Source organism: Podarcis gaigeae (genome assembly GCF_964106915.1).
Source record: "Podarcis gaigeae genome assembly, chromosome: 12".
NCBI lineage: Eukaryota > Metazoa > Chordata > Lepidosauria > Squamata > Lacertidae > Podarcis > Podarcis gaigeae.
The window spans coordinates 785219-804514 of NC_139688.1; the positions used below are offsets into that span (position 1 = coordinate 785219).

General features: G+C 49.8%; 2 protein-coding genes across 5 annotated transcripts in view; both read left to right on the plus strand.

Moving 5' to 3' along the window:
- The window catches only part of LOC310827696 (uncharacterized protein), a 751453-nt gene that overhangs the window by 164151 nt on the left and 568006 nt on the right, over positions 1-19296 (plus strand). The window lies entirely within an intron of this gene.
- SLC4A2 (solute carrier family 4 member 2) overlaps positions 1-19296 on the plus strand; it is a 64341-nt gene that overhangs the window by 4888 nt on the left and 40157 nt on the right. Inside the window, exon 1 of one of the 3 annotated variants that reach the window (XM_083703951.1) lies at positions 16145-16222. The exons of 1 other annotated variant lie outside the window; for it this stretch is intronic. The gene's annotated coding sequence lies outside the window, so the exon portion shown is untranslated. Of the gene's footprint in view, positions 1-16144; positions 16223-19296 lie in introns of those variants that run through there. One more of the 3 variants, XM_083703956.1, reaches the window with a different exon arrangement.

Here is a 19296-nt window from a genome sequence, read left to right on the forward strand (position 1 = left end):
TGTACAGCTGGCATCCCGCCCCCCCATTTGCCCCCTCCCTGCAGGAATCCTGGGGGTGCCCCCTGGACCAGGAGCAGGCACAGAGAGGGGGGAGCTGAGATTCCGCCCCTGGCTTGGCACAAGTGTTAGAGGAAGCTGGGAGGGGGGAGCAGGGCTGTAGTTCAGTGGTCTAGCCAGTGTTAGAAACTCAGGTGTATAAGCTAGGGGCCAAAAGGCTCCTTAAACCAAGGTTGCAGGCACCAAAACTCAATGTCTAGTTGCCATTTGGGGGCCGGACGGCTCTGAAGTCTTATTTTTCAAATGATGGGCTGACTGTGATTGATTCTCAGTGAAACATCTGGCTAGTTTAGAGGACAACCTTGAGATGGGTTAAGAATTATTGAGAACTTAAAGAAGGAAATTCCTTGATCCAGGGACTGTCCACATATATATTAGTCTATTCAGACTTCTTTTTCTTAATGGTGACCATTCATAATGTAGGCAGATTCTTCACATATGTGAGCAGGGTGAAGGGGGAGTGAAGACAAGCGCCGGCAATTCATTATAACGTCGTTCGCTACTCCTGCTCAGGCTGCCCAGAAAAAGCATTTTGGTTACAGAAGTTCATTCAGATTGTGCAGATAAAATATAACAGAATTCTACAGGATGGGATCTTAGTGTGTGAAAACAGTCCCGATCCAAGGATCCCCAGGTGGAAATGTCAGGCCCCATCCTGGCTCACAGCCATCTACACTTGGTTGCAAGTGGCCGAATTTCAAACCCTGGGCAGAGCATCTTCGGTGGAGCATCTGCAGGATGGGCCCTTGGTCCTGTTGGCCCAATTCTGTGGCTCTGCCTCCCAGCTGAGACCCAGCAGCCCCCCCCCCCCCCGTTGAACACTTTTCAGACGTCTAGTTAATTTAAACAGATTATAACTCTTTTGCAACTTTGCTTAGAAACAGTAGTGTTTTGTGTAGAAACAACAGCCTATAAATTGTATCAAAAAGCTCTGCGTAGAGAAGGGTGCCTGTTCAGTCCCTGCCAGCGTCTCCCCTGCCAGGGAGAGCCAAGAAAGACCAAACCCAAAGCGCTGCTTCTGCCCATCAGTGTTGACAGTTCTGAGCTGGCTGGGCCCTGGTCCTCCGTCTCCGCTTCTCCCTCTCCTGTCCTGCGTTCTTCCCAGTCCGACCGCTGGAGTCTCTTGCTGGCCCCTAATGATGGGTTGTGCGGCTGGCTGGGTTGCATCTGCCACACCGGTCTGGTTTTGAAGTCCGGCTTTTGGGGCCGGAGGGGGGGCGGTTTGTGGGAGGAAGGGGGAGGGCCGGGGGCCTTAGTGAGAGGGAAGCCAGCCAGCCCAGGCCTGCAAAGATGTGCCGGTCAGCTGGTTTTCCACAGAAGAGGAGAGTCAGTGGCTGGTTCTGAATGGGGGACGGCGCTGTCAGGTGCTGGTCCCGATCCGTAGAACTGGGGAGGGTTCAGAAAAGGGTGAGCAAAATGGTCCAGGAGCGATGCCCCTGTGAGGAAGGCCTGCAACACTTGCAACTTTTTAGTTGAGAGAAAAGGCGTGTCAGAGGCAATGGGATAGATGTTTATAAAGTTCTTCTTCCTCTCTCGTAACACTAGAATTCATGGGCATCCCATGCAGTGTTTGACATCTGCCTGGTGCATTTTGCTGCTGGCGCTGGTCCAGGTGCAAATTCCTGGAGATTTCTGGGCATCAGGTTGGTGACCGCCGTTTAAAAACCTCTGCCTTAGTCCATAGCTATTGCCATTTCCATTCCCACTGGGTGTGTTTCTCCGTCTTGCATCCTGGGACAAGGAGACTGTTGGAAGAGCAAGCGGCAGGCAGGCAACGTAGCTGAGAGCATAGGACAATGGAATCATAGAAGGGACCCCAAGGGTCATCTAGTCCAGCCCCCTGAAGAATAGATATCCCATTGTGGCGACTGCAGCCGAGGTTCAAGATGCCCTTTAGTGCTGAGCTTATATAGCTGAGTTTCTGACACTGCATTAGGTTGAAGGTTGGAAGATTCGGGAGAGGGACAAGAAAGAGCTTCGTATAGTGCTGAGTTGAACTGTGGAACTCCCTGCCACAGGAGGCAGTGATGACCACCAACCTGGTTGAGTTTCAAAGAGGGTTAGGCAAATTGGGAGACAGGGGGCCCATAGCCAGTCCTTGGAGCAAAGAGTTGGGCCAAGTCTGGCACATCCTTCCCCTAATGATGATGCAAATCCCCATTTGTGAAGCAAATGGCACTCTGCACATGGGCAGAGGTAGGCCTGCTTCCATCACTTCTGGGGGCCCTTCCAACTTGAGCTGGAAGGCAAGTTTGAAGACCTGCCTCCGGCATCCCACTCGTGGCCGAGGGTTGTGGGGTTTCCCCAGTGAGTAACAAGCACACCAGAAGAGCTTGGCTGGTGCTGGATGAGGCCAGAGGAGGCCCATCTGGGCCAGCAGCCTCTTCTCCCAGTCGCCAACCAGATGTGTGTGGGGAACCAGCAAGCAGGATCTGAGCACAAGAGCTCTCTCCCCTCCTGGGGTTTCCAGAAAGGGGGGTTCAGGCGCGCCATGGAGAGCCCCCCCCCTCCATGAATTTGTCTCATCCTCTTTCCAGCCCACAAGTTTTGCATATCACTCATTTCCTGACATGACGCATCTTTGGTTCAGAGTTTCCGCCTCTTCTTCATTCAGAGCTGAAAAGGGGGGGGGGCGTTTTGTCAGCCTGAGGCCTCATTCCCTGATGGCCAACCTAAGGCCCGGGGGCCGGATGCGGCCCAATCGCCTTCTAAATCTGGCCCACGGACCGTCCGGGAATCAGCGTGTTTTTACATGAGTAGAATGTGTCCTTTTCTTAAAAATGCATCTCTGGGTTATTTGTGGGGCATAGGAATTTGTTCATTTCTTCCCCCCAAATACAGTCTGGCCCCCCACAAGGTCTGAGGGACGGTGGACCGGCCCCCTGCTGAAAAAGGTTGCTGACCCCTGGCCAAGGTTATGGGGCCAAATGTAAGGGGTGTGGCCAGAGCCACTAGTAGGCAGAGACCCCTCCCAAAAAAAACCACATGCATCCACACGCAGGCATACAAATACTTGCAAAGAGGCAGGCATTCAGACACATTTTGTGTCTCTGCCTCACCCGTTCGTTCTTGACACCTCTGTGCCTTTGCTCTGCCTGGGCTTGGACCATGTGACCTTTTGGATCCCTTCCAACACTTCCGTTCTGTGATTCTATGAACCTAAGGGTGGCACAGGGACATTTTGGGCACTGGGAGTAACGCATCGCTTGGGGAGGTTTAGCCTTTCCTTCCGCAGCTGCGACCCCCCTCCCCAAACAACAGCCCCCCCAAAAAAAACCTCCTAGTGGCTCCCAGGGGGTTTTCAGGTCTAATTCTGGCACTGGTGGGAGGGGAGGAATGCCGGCGCTCAATGGGCCGCATCCAGCCTCCAGATCAGGAACAGGGTTATTTATTGCCGCTAATCAAATTTATCTAACTACCCATCAATAAATATTCCCGGAGCGGTTTGCAAGCATAACGACGTTAATTAAAAATACAATATATAATTAATCTTGCAAAGAATAATTATCTGGTCCAACCCCCCGCCTGGTGCAGGACGTCCTGTCCTCGGATCGAAAGTCTGGCAAGACCATCGAGGGAGACATCCCTCCGAAATCTGGAAGGAAGGACTCTGTGCACACTTCCGCCCCACGGAAAGTGCTCCTTCCCTCTCTGCGGAATCCTGAGCTGAACGTTCTGCAAACCACCCTTGCCAGGTGCAAAACATTTTGCCGCCAGCCACCTGTGCGCAGCCCAGCAGTTCTTCCATCTTGCCCCAAAGGCACTTGGGAGAGATTGTCTGCAAGTGTTTCTGTGCCAGTGCTAGAAGCCTCTGAGTCAAGAGGGGCAAAGCGGAGCGCTTAAGTCTTAGAGGACGGCTTTGGTGCAGAGAATATCTCAGAAACCTGGCGGTTATCTCTGGCTGCGAACTCTAGGCAGGACAGAGAGCGGCGTTTCGGAGGTGGTTTCACTCTGGACGTCAGACACAGCACTGAATCCAGCAAGCTAGAATTACCCAAAGGGGCAGATTCGTTGTGGGTGGTGGAATTGACCAGGGGGGCACCCCTAGACTGAACCTTGAGTGGCACCCAAAACCTGGCATGAGATGGCACAGTTGCCCAACCACTTGGGAACAGCAGCCACTGTGCTATTAAATTAAATATGCATTTAACTGACCAATTGCCCAGAAAATCGTGCACAATCCCATTTGACTTCCAAAGAGGAAACTTCGTCACAATGAGGATATTGGTCAGCAATTGGAGTTTTAGTTCAACCCCCTACGGAGGGCACCATGTTGGCAACCTTAGTAAAGGCCTGGTAGTGAGGCATAAAACATAAAAAAATGAAAGATCATGGCCACTGGTCCCATCACCTCCTGGCAAATAGAAGGGGAAGAAATGGAGGCAGGGAGAGATTTTACTTTCTTGGGCTCCATGATCACTGCAGATGGTGACAGCAGTCAGGAAATTAAAAGACGCCTGCTCCTTGGGAGAAAGGCGATGGCAAACTTAGACAGCATCTTAAAAAGCAGAGACATCACCTTGCCAACAAAGGTCCGTATAGTTAAAGCCATGGTTTTCCCAGTAGTGATGTATGGATGTGAGAGCTGGACCATAAAGAAGGCTGATCACTGAAGAATGGATGCTTTTGAATTCTGGTGCTGGAGGAGACTCTGGAGAGTCCCATGGACTGCAAGAAGATCAAACAGATCCATTCTGAAGGAAATCAGCCCTGAGTGCTCACTGGAAGGACAGATCGTGAAGCTGAGGCTCCAAAACTTTGGCCACCTCATGTTCTCATGAGGTTCTTCTGAGAAGACTCCCTGGAAAAGACCCCGATATAGGGAAGGATGGAGGGCACAAGGAGAAGGGGACGACAGAGGACGAGATGGTTGGACAGTGTTCTCAAAGCTACAAACATGAGTCTGACCAAACTGCGGGAGGCAGTGGAAGACAGGAGGGCCTGGCGTGCTCTGGTCCAGGGGGTCACCAAGAGGCGGACACGACTAAACAACAACAACAACAACAAAGTGAGGCAGTGATATGGTTGAAACTCTCTTGGCTTCTTTTATGCAAGTTAGGACTGGGCTGTTACGGCTAAAATCTGGGTGCGAGGCTGCTCTGCCACCCAGCTCATCGGACTAAGTCCGTGGGTCCCTGCGGAGGAAAATGAGCTCAGCCGGAGACAGGAGCAAACTGCAGAAGATCCAAGTTTATTGCGCAACAGGTTCAAGGCGAGATTGAACAGTGAGAAAGGGGTGACATGAGTTTTTGAAACTCCCTCCATGTCCCAGAATACAGTGCAAAACACGTCATGAATACATTGAAGAGAGGTTTGGTTACACTGATTACATCATGAATATATTAAAGGGAGGTTGGGTTACACAGATTAACATATGGAGGAGGGAGGGGGGGAATATGCAGAGCTACACCGGATTAACATAAGGAGGAGGGAGGGGGGAATATGCAGAGCTGGAGATATGTACAGATAAACACTTCCTGGGGATGAGAAAACAATAGTCCCAAATATGCATAGTCTGCCACCTGACATTGTCTGGAGGAAAGGCTGATCAGAGCAATTTGAAAGGATTAGGGTCTTGACACCTTGCTTGAGGGATTATGCTGGACAGGGGAGGTGTGATGGAGTCCTAGAGTAATTGAGCAAACTGGCACGCTGATTTTCTATGAATTTTATAGATTTTAGTCCCTTTTGACATTGACAATTGGAATAAATGGATATATTGTAGCGAAGAAGAAGGTAAAGAAGACATGCCCCCCCCCCCTTTCCGTATCAGTCCCCCATTCGGAGATAGATTTGCATTAAAGTTCTGTAAGAACTTGCAAATCTTTTCTCCGCACCCTAAATCTCGGTGAAGGTAGGGGTGCCGTGTGAGTGGGAATAGGCCCTAATGGAAAAGGAGGTGGGTTGAGCAGGGCAACAAAGGAGGGAGCAACACGGACCAATACAATGTATGTTTATGTTATATAGATATGCACTAAATAATAACTTTGTATCTATCGTACTAGATGTGTGGGTTTGTGCAAACCTGAAGGGGACTTGCAAGCCATGCCTCTTAAGGTCATTTGCAAGTATAGTAGTGCAGATAGCTGGATATAGGATATCGCATAAAGGAACACCTGTTGTATTTTGTTCAGTAGTGGTCTATGCTTTACGTTTAGCAGGAAGGTCCACTATTGACTGGAAAAAAATGCAGTTTGCTTTGCCCCCCGCCATTTTGTGTTCTCAGGTGTCAAGGTAGCTCTTCTGTGGTCTCACGTGTCACAGTAGTGGCAATCCCTGGTGAATCCACTTAGGGCTTTCATATTAGCCATGTTGCCTGGCACCCATCACAGCTGGCAGGTTTGGACACGTCCTGAGGGAAATGTCTTTACCTTGGCCTTTCTATGGGGTTTTATTTTAGAGGCTCTGGTCTTGCAGTCATGGGAAGTTGCTCACTTGCACTTAAAGGACCAAAAGCTAATTGCAGCCTGGATACACATGCCCAATTCACACTGGGTCCAATTTGAATTTATCTTGCCCCATGGTTCTTAACTCTTCAAACCAATCTGTTAAAAGAAAACCATTCTTAAAAGGGGCACTTGTCCAAATAAGTCAATTTAACTCTATAAGGGATCATTCCTGCTAAATCAAGGCATATACACCTTCCTGAAGCTTCTCCTTGGTAAAGCGAGTTTTAACACATTTTAAAATGGGTAGGGAAGGTTGGCAGTGTGCCAGGTGGGACAGCGAAATGTGGTTATCTAAACATTGAACTACACAATAGCCTGATCCATTAGAAAGCATAAAATGTATGAAAATCCTCCATTGGGGTATAAGGAATAAGGCAGTATACATTAAACATAAGACAATTACACACACACACACAAAAATTCCTCCCTTTGTGGAAATAACACTGTCAAACACATTTCAACATTCCTACATAATAACACATAATACACAACAAACTAATTAAATATCAGTTGAATATAAAGTCAAAAATGTCCTTGCAATTCAACTCCTCCCCTCTTTGTCAGCCCCACTTCCCCTTTGAAAGAAATTGCTGTGGCCACTTTGAAAACTTTGGTATCTGTTGTTGTTGCTGCAGGTAATAAGTCTCGTGGTAGCGAAGCTTTTCATTGGATCTGTAGTAACACACTTGTAGAAGTGATATCCTGTAAGGACAGGGTGGACTTAAAAGACACAGTTAAAATAATAATAAAACACACACACAAACACACACACACAATGACCTATGAGGAACCAAAATAAATAAATGCTAAGATACAGAATTTTAAGAAATCTGAAGTAACAATGAAAATAAAAGAGTGTTTCTTGATGTGACAACATCGGCTAGAGTGTTAATAGCAAAATACTGGAAAATGACTTAATGGCAATGTAACTTTGTGCAAGTACCTTGAACAGCCGAATGACAGAATTAATAAGAAATGCTCAGGCAAAAGGTAAACAAATACCATTCCACAAACAATGTTTGGTTATGCTTCGATTAATTTCATAGACATCATGGAAAAATGGATTAAATAAATGGAAACAGATTATTTATAACTTTAAAAGTGTCAAAGACACAAAGGGATGGAAGTCACTAATACAGCAGGGATTTCACAGAACAGAAAGAAAGTTGTTGTGGGAGGAAAAAGGGACAAACACTTTGTTATCGGGGTTCACATATCCTGTTAAAAGGGAAAATTATTTCATGTGAGAAGCCTGTCAGGAAATGCTGTTCCTAAAATGCACACAAACAAAGTCTGTGACTTAAATCCCATTGAGGGGTGGAATGCTTTGATATTTACCTGTGAAAAGAATTTGACATGTTAAGATTTCAAACTTGAGACACATTAAGGGTGATTTCTCTCAATGGTTCCAAGTTTTACATAAACCTCCTCTCCCCCCCCCTACAGTTCCCCCTCCTTCCTCTCTCTTCTTTTCCTATCTTTTTTTTTTTTAGCTGATCTAGTCTCTGTGCATGTGTGGAGTTCATGTCTCAGCAAATCTTTTATACTATTGAAATGTTGCATCTTTCGGCAAAATTAGAATTTGAATAAGGGAAGGGTAAGGAGTAGATTTTAAAAGAGGGTTAGATTTAAAACAAAAAAGGGAAACTCAGCAATTGAAGTATTCACCAACAAAAGCTAGCAATTTCAGCCCAAGCAAAGCGACTGCTTCCTTTATGTACAGGAAAGGGCTAATATCCCTCTGGCCATTCGTGGAACAATGCCGCGCCCTTATATATGGGAAAAAATGGCCAGAGTCAATTCATAGGATTTTTTTTTTTTTTTTTTTAACATTCTAAGTTATTTCGGCCTTACCATTTGCAGACAAAATTTTCCTGCCCCTTTATTTACAGGATTGGTCAAGGCCCATATGTATTTGTATGTGTTGAAACTTTGAATTGACTTTGAAGTCTGATTTTAAATAGTAGACAAAATGATAAACACTGTAATCACTGAAATGCTTGATATTACCAGTTGTGCTTCAAAACATCACAGCTTCACCTCTCACCTTTTAAAACTAAAGAGCAAAGCTAGGCTGAATTTCAACTCCATCACCACACCAGAATTTAAGAATTACCCTGCAATGCTTGCGGACACATGTCCTTCCACACAGCCACAAATTGGGAGAGTCGAAAGGGACCCTGGGGTCATCTAGTCCAACCCTCCAAAATAAAGGGTTCACCGCAAGATTTGTACTACACACACATACTTATGTACACAGGCACTACTGGGGAAGAGAGCACAATCAATGCTCCTATCATGTACTAGGGAAGAGGAAAATAAAAATTCCCAACTTTATACAGAACCCTTTAGCAGATCTTGAGATTAGTTTGAGTTTACTTCCTTAGACGTGCAAGTTTCTTAGAGTGCAAGTTCCTAGACAAATGATCTTTAAAGAAAGATTGAAGTGAACATTTTCTTAAGATAGGGAGAGGATCTCTTATAAAGCATAGTTAAAACAGCCATAGATTTGATTTAAAGGGAATACAAAAGTGACAATTTTTCCTGAATTTGCAGAGGAATAGTAAGCCTAATCTGAATTTGCAGAGGAATAGTAAATCTAATCTATGCCCCCCCCCCCTTTGCAGTTTCCTTTAAAGGAAGCTTACTCGGAAGTAAATTTACCTGGCACAGAAGAAGAGGAAAGAAAAAAAAACCCTGAAAGAGACAGAATGAAACAGGGGGGGGGGGGCATTTTCTAAGAAAAGAGGCCTGATATCAGGAGCCTTACAATAACTCTTCTGTCCAACCAAATCAAAGTTAAAACTGGACTCAGATATTTTCTTAGAAGGAAGACCATACTTTCATAGGCATGTGCTTCATGAAATAAATACACTGCATTTTAGCTTGAGAGAGCAGTTGTGCTCACCTACGCTTTTGCAGCAGAAACATCTAATTCACATTAGAAACATTCACATTCCAAAATAGACTGTAGACTCACGATCTGAAAAGTTGCGGCAAAGCAAGAGGTGGGGTAAACATTTGCACCATTCATTCTCATTTTGTCTTATTTAGGACTGATAAGGTCCAGCATAGCTTCCTTAAATTTAAAATTTTGAAGCAAGCTTGCAGTTTAAACTATGCGCGCTTAAGAAAGGCAGTCTGTCAGAGACAGAAGGAACAGACAACACACATAACAGACAACATGTAAACACACATATTCTCATATATGTATTAACACACAACACACATAACAGACAACATGTAAACATATATACTCTCATCCTTTAGTTGGTTATTGCAAGGAGTTGGGCTGCTTCCTTTAGCTTCTTTAGCTTCATTAAGTGAAATTAGTAGGAAGGTCCCACATGGTTTTAAGAGCCTCCTTGCCTCTTCAAACACCACCAGTTAACCAGCCGGCCAACGCAATTCGGGCTTGGCGGAGGCGGTGCTGGTGGGCCAGATTTCAGAACAGAGGTTCTCTAATTTTGCTTCAATAATAATTTGTGGCCAGGAATCGTCTTCCAATACGTGATGACAAATTGGAGAGGAGAGTCAGGGTCCTTCTGAGACTGAGATGGCTTTCTAGAAGCCTTCTTCCCAGAGTGAGCCCGCTCGCGTTTGGAAGCCTGGGTACCCATTTTATGTTTTACGCGTGTCTAGACAGAAAGAGGGAAGAGAAAGGGCGATAAGGATTGGTATATCTAGGAGATTGATATACTTAATACGGGATTTATAGTAAAGAGGGGTCTTTAGTCGCTTGGCAACTTCCTTAGAGGGTTTTTAAAGAGCTCTAGCTATCCGGTATTCCTTCCTATTTCCTTAGTCAATAACCTGGGGTCCTTTTCCACTCTGCCGATCCCGCCCAATTCCTCATGGGCTATCCCTCCTGGCAACCTCCTACCTATCGTCAATCTCAGGAAAAGGGGCCCTACTGAACGCCCGCGCCGTGCGGTGCCAGATCGGGTGATCCCTGGATAGAGTTTCGAACCGAAAATCCCCCTTGCTTTTGGAAGCGGGCTCACGCACGATACACGTGTTACGTGGCACCGACCAGTGCGGCTGGGATTGGATAGAAAGCAAGACCACTTCCTGCCCCCTAGCAAGGACGCTCGGGAAGTTTGGAAAAAGAACTCCAACCCCTTGCTTTCAACTGGGATACCCGTTGCGGAGAGTCGGCTATCTTTCAAGTCGGGTCTCTCCGTCTTACTTTCGGGCTCCCAATTGGTGCGGCTGGCTGGAGAAATATAGAGAAAGAGATAGAGCTCAGAACCCCCCTTTTGGGTCGAGCAGCAGTCCACGGTCTCTCTCACCAATTGGACCAAGAGACAGGCGAGAAGGAGCGATAGAGAGGAGGGCAGAGAATTCAGTTGCCAGGAGATTTCCACCCCTTTCCCACCAGTGCACTGGGTTTTTCCTTTCTCTTATACTCACGCGTCTTCTATGATGATCCCAGGATGAATAAGCCGGCTGGATCCCTCTTTGCTCCCCGGCTGAACTCCTGGGGCTTTTGATTACCGCCCGGAAGATGGCCGGGGGTCCAAAGGATCTTCCCAGGCAAAATGGCCTGGTGCCGGCTGAAGATTTCGGGGCCCCCGGTCAGCAACGCGGGAGAACCGCATGCCCCACGTTGGGCAGCCAACTGTTACGGCTAAAATCTGGGTGCGAGGCTGCTCTGCCACCCAGCTCATCGGACTAAGTCCGTGGGTCCCTGCGGAGGAAAATGAGCTCAGCCGGAGACAGGAGCAAACTGCAGAAGATCCAAGTTTATTGCGCAACAGGTTCAAGGCGAGATTGAACAGTGAGAAAGGGGTGACATGAGTTTTTGAAACTCCCTCCATGTCCCAGAATACAGTGCAAAACACGTCATGAATACATTAAAGAGAGGTTTGGTTACACTGATTACATCATGAATATATTAAAGGGAGGTTGGGTTACACAGATTAACATATGGAGGAGGGAGGGGGGGAATATGCAGAGCTACACCGGATTAACATAAGGAGGAGGGAGGGGGGAATATGCAGAGCTGGAGATATGTACAGATAAACACTTCCTGGGGATGAGAAAACAATAGTCCCAAATATGCATAGTCTGCCACCTGACATTGTCTGGAGGAAAGGCTGATCAGAGCAATTTGAAAGGATTAGGGTCTTGACACCTTGCTTGAGGGATTATGCTGGACAGGGGAGGTGTGATGGAGTCCTAGAGTAATTGAGCAAACTGGCACGCTGATTTTCTATGAATTTTATAGATTTTAGTCCCTTTTGACATTGACAATTGGAATAAATGGATATATTGTAGCGAAGAAGAAGGTAAAGAAGACATGCCCCCCCCCCCTTTCCGTATCAGGGCAATATATCAATATATCACTGAACACCGGATTCAAGTCCATATCATGATTTTGGTTTCATAATTTTTGACCTGGCAATATATTGCAAATCATGACGTGTGTGCGCCCTATGCCAAAATTACGATGGGAGGGAAACCGTGGCGCCTGCCACTGCCTCTCCCTAACTCCACCCTTATTTCAGACATTGTGATACATTTATCGGTATAGCATGATGTATGGCTCATGGTGTATCACGATGTTGAAAACCAGACCTCGCCCAGCCCTAATGCAGGTGGGGGTGGAGTTCGGTCTGTAGGAGCAGCATTCTGGGAATTTGCTGGAGTGTGGAGGTGGAAGTGGTCTAAAGTGCATCCTTCGACATGCATAATAATGTATTTTGTCCTCATTTTGCATTTTTCTGTTGTGAACCGCTCTGGGATCGTAGGGTGAAGGGCAGGATGCAAAATTTCTTTCTTTCTTTTATTTATTTATTTATTTATTTACATCGTCATCATTGATAATATTCCTCGCAAGGAAGTAGAAAGGTAAATAATGGAGGATTAAATCTCTCCAAAATGATCAGGAGTTGGAGAAACCATTGGAGACCCGAAGGCTTCTTTTGAAAAATGCAAGTTCTGTCTGAATGAAGAGAACGAAAAGGAGCACAAACTTTGGCCAAAGAAAGTTAAAGTAGATAGTACAGGATGCTAATAAATAAAAGGGCTTTGAAGAGCACATTGGTAAAATCATTGAGACCAACAGCCAGAAGTGGTTTAAATACATTTGCTGCAGGAGGCCCTCTAGGCTAGGAAGGGGTTAACCCTTGGGTGACCAGGGGGGCAAAAACGTGCTAAAGGAAGACAAGGAGATTGTGGGGAAACAGAATGACTTCTGCAAGCCAATGCCTGGAGGAGTGGGGAGAGAGCTGCACTCTGTTCATGCTCCAAAGCCTCGCCCATTTATTTCTGGGGCTTTGGTTGCTCCGGTGTTTTGAAATCTGGTTCCGTGGCTGAGCTCTCGCAATGCCTGATTCAGAGGGGTCCCTCCTTGTCCCCTTCCCTGTGACAGCCACAAGTCCTTGGAGACACCTTTTCATCTTCTGCCCTCCAAGGACCAGGCAAAAAAAACCCAGGAGTTGTGGGTCCTGATTAGGAGAGGGCAGAATTCAGTTAAACATTAGGCGAGATTAAGGGAGCCCGTGCTGACTGACTCCAGAGATCCAGGACAACATTGGCCTTATCCAGCCAAGATAAGAAGTGGAACAATGGGGAGAAAGGCACCTCCTGGCTCCTTGAAGGGGGCCCTGGGGGACCCCTTGGCCAGGGGAAGGGGCAGCCCTTGCAGATGGGGCTCTCTGGGGCCAGGCTGGACCGGGTGCCATCACCTCCTGGGACTGGACTTGTGGGTCTGTGCCCCCTTTCTTTTTTCCCTAGGGCGGGATGTTTTTGGGGTGCAGCACTTTGCTGCGTTTCTGTGTGGCCACAGGGGTGTTAGGGGAGGGGCAGCACTGTTGGCTGTTTGCAGTATAGTAGCGCTGCAGAGAGCTTGCTGGGGAGACCATGCATAACCAGGAACTCAAAATAACTTTTAAACAAGGTTTTAATAACAAAAAAGCCCTCCTTTTACACTAAAGATAACAACCCAACCCAACCACCAACCCACCCCCCAGGGTCATGGGAGAGGAGTTAGGTGCTGTTCCTTATATACTAGACCCAATTGCTGACACAGCTTGATGAGCACAACTCAGCAGCACCTGCTATGTTTCACAGCTGCAAGACTGGGTCTCGTTATTTGCCCTGGCCCTTAAAGACATACACAACTTGTGAAACAAGAATGAACCTTCACATTTTACAGTGACCGTTCAACAAGCACCTCTGGTGGGGGCACGTCCTGCTCCTTTGGGGTCGTTCGCCCACCTTGGCTTCCCTGTGCTCAGTTCTTACCCGTGGCTCCTCGAAGCTGCCAGCAGGAGACAGAGGCCACAATCCCAGGGAGGGGAGCCAAGGGGTCTTGAACCCGCAACGAGTCATGTGCGGGGGCGGCACTAGATGACCCTCGGGGTCCCCTCCAACTCTGCATTTCTGTGGTTCTGTGACATTTGGAGAGGGAGTCATAATGATGTATAGTCTGCTCTAGGGGGCTTAATTTGGTCAGAATTGAGTCCACACTTCCAGAGTTAATGCTAAATGCCAATTTTTTTTCGCTCCATAAGGCGCACCTATTTTTTAGAGGAGGAAAACAAGAAAAAAAATATTCTGAATGAAACGGTGGATGTATGATTTTTGTGGTTCATGCTGTGGCCACAGACATGCTATGTGATCTGATGGTGAATTTGGGGTGACCCAATGCAAAAATCCTGAGAATCCATGTTGATCCGTGCTTTGTAACCACGTTTTTGCGCCATTGCGGCCCCACACAACAGTGGGTGCGTGATTTTTTGGTGCAGGTTATAGCCATGGACATGCTATGTGATCTGATGGTGAATTTGGGGTGATCCAATGCAAAAATCCTGAGGATCCATGTGCTTTTACCTCCCCCCTCCCAGGCAGCCTCCTTTATCTCTAGAGTCCCTTATCTCCCTCCCAATCGCTTGCCAACCAGCTGCTCAGTGGCTTTGTTTCAACACCCCCTTCCCTCTTTCTAAAAAAAAAAGCACGATCTGCTTTTTGCCCCTGGGCAATTCAGCTCCAGGGACCAAGCATTCGCTCCATAAGACACACAGACATTTCCCCTTACTTTTTAGGAGGAAAAAAGTTTGTCTTATGGAGTGAAAAATACGGTATGTTAGCGGCCACCAGAGCCACTAGAGGGCCAAGAAATCTTGTGCCCTGGGCTTTTTAGACTCGTCTCCCCATCTACTCTCTGAAAACCAAGGGACAAATTGGTTGCCGGGTGTGAAGTTTTTCCCAGCCCCCCTACCCCACGGAACTTCTTCTTTGGCAATCATCTCTCTGATACCTGCTTGGTTTCCCCTGCCAGAAAGGACTTAAAATCCTTCCTAAACTCAGACGTGGACGCAGACACCTTTGTCACGCCAAGGTTAGACTACCTCTGTGCTCTCTCTGTGGGGCTGCCCTTGGAGACGGTCCAGGAGCTCCTGCCAGGCCAGACTGTGGCGGGTGAGGTGTCTGCCATCTCACCTGAGGCTCCTTGTGGTCCCTCGCTTGTTTACCTGCTCATTTTTGGTGCTGGCATTCTCATTTCCTGCTTGTTCATTTAAGCACCTCCTAATGCCTGAATGGCTTCCTTTGACCTTTGAGGCCCCCAATGGCCTGGGATTCCTGCACTGCCGGCGGCTGGACTTTGGGGGTCTCTTCCAGCTCTATAGCCCCATGATTGTGTGATCTGCCCTACAGACTTGCTCACGTTTTAAGATCTGCCTCCCATTCATCGAATTGCAGACTTGGGAGGGAGCCCAAGGCCAGAAGAGCTGTGGAACAGCAGAGGCCACCTGTCATGGACTCTTGAGCTGAGGTTCCTGGACTAGATGACCCTCAGGGGATCCTTCCATGATTCTAAGCAGCCCCAACAGAGTTTGTTCCACTGGTCTTTGAGACGCAGCTTTGAGTTTTCCTGATCTGTGGCCTTGTTTTGCTGTTCTGCCTTCTTTGCATAGCTTTGCATGTTTTCAAATTACAAGCAGATGAAGAATTGTATGTGCTGGATCAGGCCAGAGGCCCCTCTGGCCCAGCCTCCTGTTCTCACAGCAGTTGCCCAGATGCTGGGGGGGGGGGACGGACCTGCAAGCGGGACTGGAGCCCCAGAGCCCTCTCCCCTCCTGGGGCTTCCAGAAACAGGGATTCAGAAGTACGGCCGGCCGTCTCTGACTGGGGAGGGCAGAGTCCAGCCACCCTGGTTTCCAATAGCCCTTTCCTCCTGCACAAAGTTGCCCTGTGCTCTTTGGAAGCTGCCCAAGTTGGTGGCCCTCCCCACCTCCTGTGGCAGTGAGTTCCGTAGGTTAGCTGCCCCCTGCGTAAGGAGACTCCGCTCGTATATTTCGCAATTTGCTGCACCGATGCATTACGTGAGGGGAAGCAGAGACGAGGAGGCGCTTGTCCTTGGTGCCACGGGCAGCGCTGTGACTCTGCGATGCGCTGTGCGCTCTGAGTGCCTGGTTGCGTGCATTCCCCTCTGGAAGCCGCCTGGGCCTGGTTGGGGGGCTCAGTGTGGGCCCAGGCGTGCTGGACATTTGGACAGGTTCAGAGGCGGCTCCCATCCCCTCTTGCAACCCGCGTCCGCAGAAGGGGTGTCCCTGGGGGTGAGATGGATGGGGGACCAGCAGCACCCCCAAAGAGGGGGCTCACCCCCTTCCTGGATGTCTTCTTTTTCAGTATCCTATTCACTGGCCGACTTTGAGATGGCAAGGCCTTCCTGAGGACTAGAGACCCTGTAGGAATTTGGCGAGGAGGTGAGTGCGCCCCCTGCCGTTGGACGTGGGGAGGGTGAGCGGTAGGGTGTTGGGTTTGGGGTTTGAGTCTTATACCACCTTTTGGGGGCTGAGACTGAGCAGAGCAGCAGGAACCGGGATGCTGTCCAGCCACCCCTTTCTCCCCCCTGCTCGAGAGAAAGCTGCTTCCTTGCGCAGCCTTTGGAACCTCCTGCCACCAGACAGAGTGGCTTCCTCCCCAAACAGGCTTTAGAGAAGGAGGTTTCCAAGGGCACGGGAGGAGCTGAGTCACTTCTGTGTTTCCCATCAGGGATGAATCAGGGCTTTGGGGAGGGAAGGGGTGTTCCTGGCGGAGGACGGGGGGGGGGGCGGGGAGCGGCCTTCTCTGAATGTGCTTTGCCCGGCCTCCTCTGCTGGTGGGGCCTTTGCAATAGGCAAATGGGGGGTGCCACACTTCTCAGTCGTGGAATGCAGAAGGACTCGAGTTCAAACCCCGACAGCATCTCCTGGTAGACCCAGGAATATCTCCAGTCAGCGCAGGTATGAGTGATCTAGATGGTCTGACTAAGGCGGCTTCCTTAATGAGGAGGGGAGCGGAGCTTTGCTGGGGGGTAGAGACAGTCTGGGGAGGGGGCTTGCTGGGTGTGAGGGGCAGAATGAGCCCCCTTCTTTGGAAACTCCCTCTTGAAAGTGTAGGGCAGGGCTTTGTTTCCAGATTTTGTCCAGATGTGGCTGAACTACAACTCCCAGCAGCCTCTGCACCCTCCAGCTGAGTATCTGGAGCGGACATCCTCCACCTTGGCCCTCCAGATGTTTTGGGACTACAGTTCCCATCATCCCTGACCACTGGTCCTGTTAGCTAGAGATGATGGGAGTTGTAGTCCCAAAACATCTGGAGGGCCGAATTTGGGCATGCCTGATCTGGAGGGCTTCTGGCCCAGGAGTCCTAGATTTATAGCATTGCAGAGTTAGAAGGGACCCTGAGGGTCATCTATCCCAACCCCCAAGGTGGGCCTTAAAGCTGCGACCCTCAGGCTGAGTTTTGTGCTTTGACAAGTGGCTCCTTCCTCGCTTTCCTGGCTGCGCTGTGTGTGCCTTGTGTTGTGCAACCGGCTGCGTGCTGACTCGGCCGTCCGCAGTGAAGGTGATTTGGGGGCTGGGCTGGGGGGGCAGGAAGTGCAGGGCGCTGCTTGTGGGGCCGGATTTCACAATGGCGGCCCCAGGTTGAGCCGCGGGTCAGGGCGCTGCGCCAGCCCAATTATTCCGCCCTGTCAAGGGGAAGAATGTAGATTTGCACAGCGCGGTGGGGGTCTGCCGGCCGCCTCTGGCACTGGGGGGGCGGGGAAGGGGACCCCGCCCCAAGAGCATCAGCCGCCCTGGGGCAGGACATGGGGGGTGACACGAGGGTCCTGTGCCAAGTGGGGTCTGGGGGTCTGTCTAGAGTCGCCATTCATATATCGATAGTCCTTCTGCTCAATCCCGCAAGGAGCACATTGGACCGTAGTTCTGGAAGGGACCCAACGGTCATCTAGTCCAACCCGCTGCGTTGCAAGCTGTGACCCCCAAACTAAGCTAAGACCCACTCCTGCTACCCTTGCCCAGAAGTGGGGAGCAGGGGGGTTGGTTTTTTGGGGGGGTTGCAGCTGCAGAAAGAGGTTCTTCCTGCTGGTGCCCAGGAGAGTTTGCCAGCTGCAAGGTGGGCACGGTGGAAAAGGAGTCAGGCCCAGTGAAGGACACCGGGGGGGGGGAAGGGGTTGCAGAACCCAGGTTCCAAAAACCCGACCTTAATGAAAACCTTGGTGCAGATTGCCTGAGCTGTGATTGTTGCCTTGCAAAGGGGGTGGACTAGATGAGCCCCAGGGCCCCCTTCCAACTCCCTTCCAGTTCCACGGTTCTCTGACTGCCTGCCTCTGTGACCCACCGCCCTGTGACTGACAGGGGCCGCCATCTTTGCTGCCCCCCCAGATGCCCAGTGGGGACTTGGGGGGTGCTGTGCCTTTGACTTTGGCCGGATGGGACCCCCACGGCCGGCCAGGACAAAGATGACGCAGCGCTTGCCCCGGCTGGCACTGCCCCAGAGGCGGCTCCCCACGCCTCATTAGGGCCGCTTAGGGGGCAGTGGGGGGCCTGAGTGGCAGCCAGGAAGGGCAGGCCAGACGCAGGGAAGGGCAGAGCACTGCCTCTACTCGCCCGGCCCTCCTCCTCCTCCTGCCGGCTTCGGGGGGCCTCTGGCGGCCCATGCCAATTAGCCCAGCGCCTGCCGTGGGGCAGGAGGGCCTTTCAAGTTCTTTGGGGTCACTGGAGGGCTCCGGGCGCCAGCGGGGGGCTCCCAGTAGCCAAAGAGCCTCCTGCCGTAGGCTCAGCCCTCCCCTTCTGCTTCCACCAGAGTCAGAGAACCAAGCAGTTGCCAAGCTGGAAGGGACCCCCAAAGGCCATCCAGCCCAGCCCCCTCCAAGGCAGGAGTTGCAGCTGAGGAATCCCTGAGAGGTGGCTGGACAGGGTCCTCCATTCAGGCCATTAATAGGATTATTACTTTATTATTTATACCCTGTGGGGAGGGAGACCCTCTTAGTCTTTACATCTGCAAGGAAGGGAATCTTGCCTATTTACCGCTTTTGAATTTATATCCTCATTTAATCCCCAGAACAACCCTGCAAAGGAGGTCAGGCTGCAAAGCATGGGGTGGCCCCCCAGGCCACCCCCAGGGAGCTTCACGACCGAGCAGGGATTTGAACTCTGGCCTCCCGGCTCCCAGTCTGACTCTCTGCTAGACCCCACTCTCTTGGGGGGCATATTTGGGGGGTTGGGCGCTGGGCCTGGCCTTGCTCTTGACTGGCCTCTGCTCCCCAGTGATGCCCTCTAGCAACACCCCACCCCTCTTTGCAAGCAGTTCAGGGTGTGGTTGCTTGCGAGGGGAAACCGAGGAAGGAGGGGAGCATTGAAAGAGGGGCTGGTTGCACTTTCAGGCTTCCAATTTACTGCCCCGTTGGGCCTCGCCGTGGGGCAGAGGCCTTCTCTGGCTCCCCCTTTGCATTGTGGGGTGGGCTGCATGACCCTTGGGGTCTACTCTGTGACATTTTAATACAGGAAGAAAG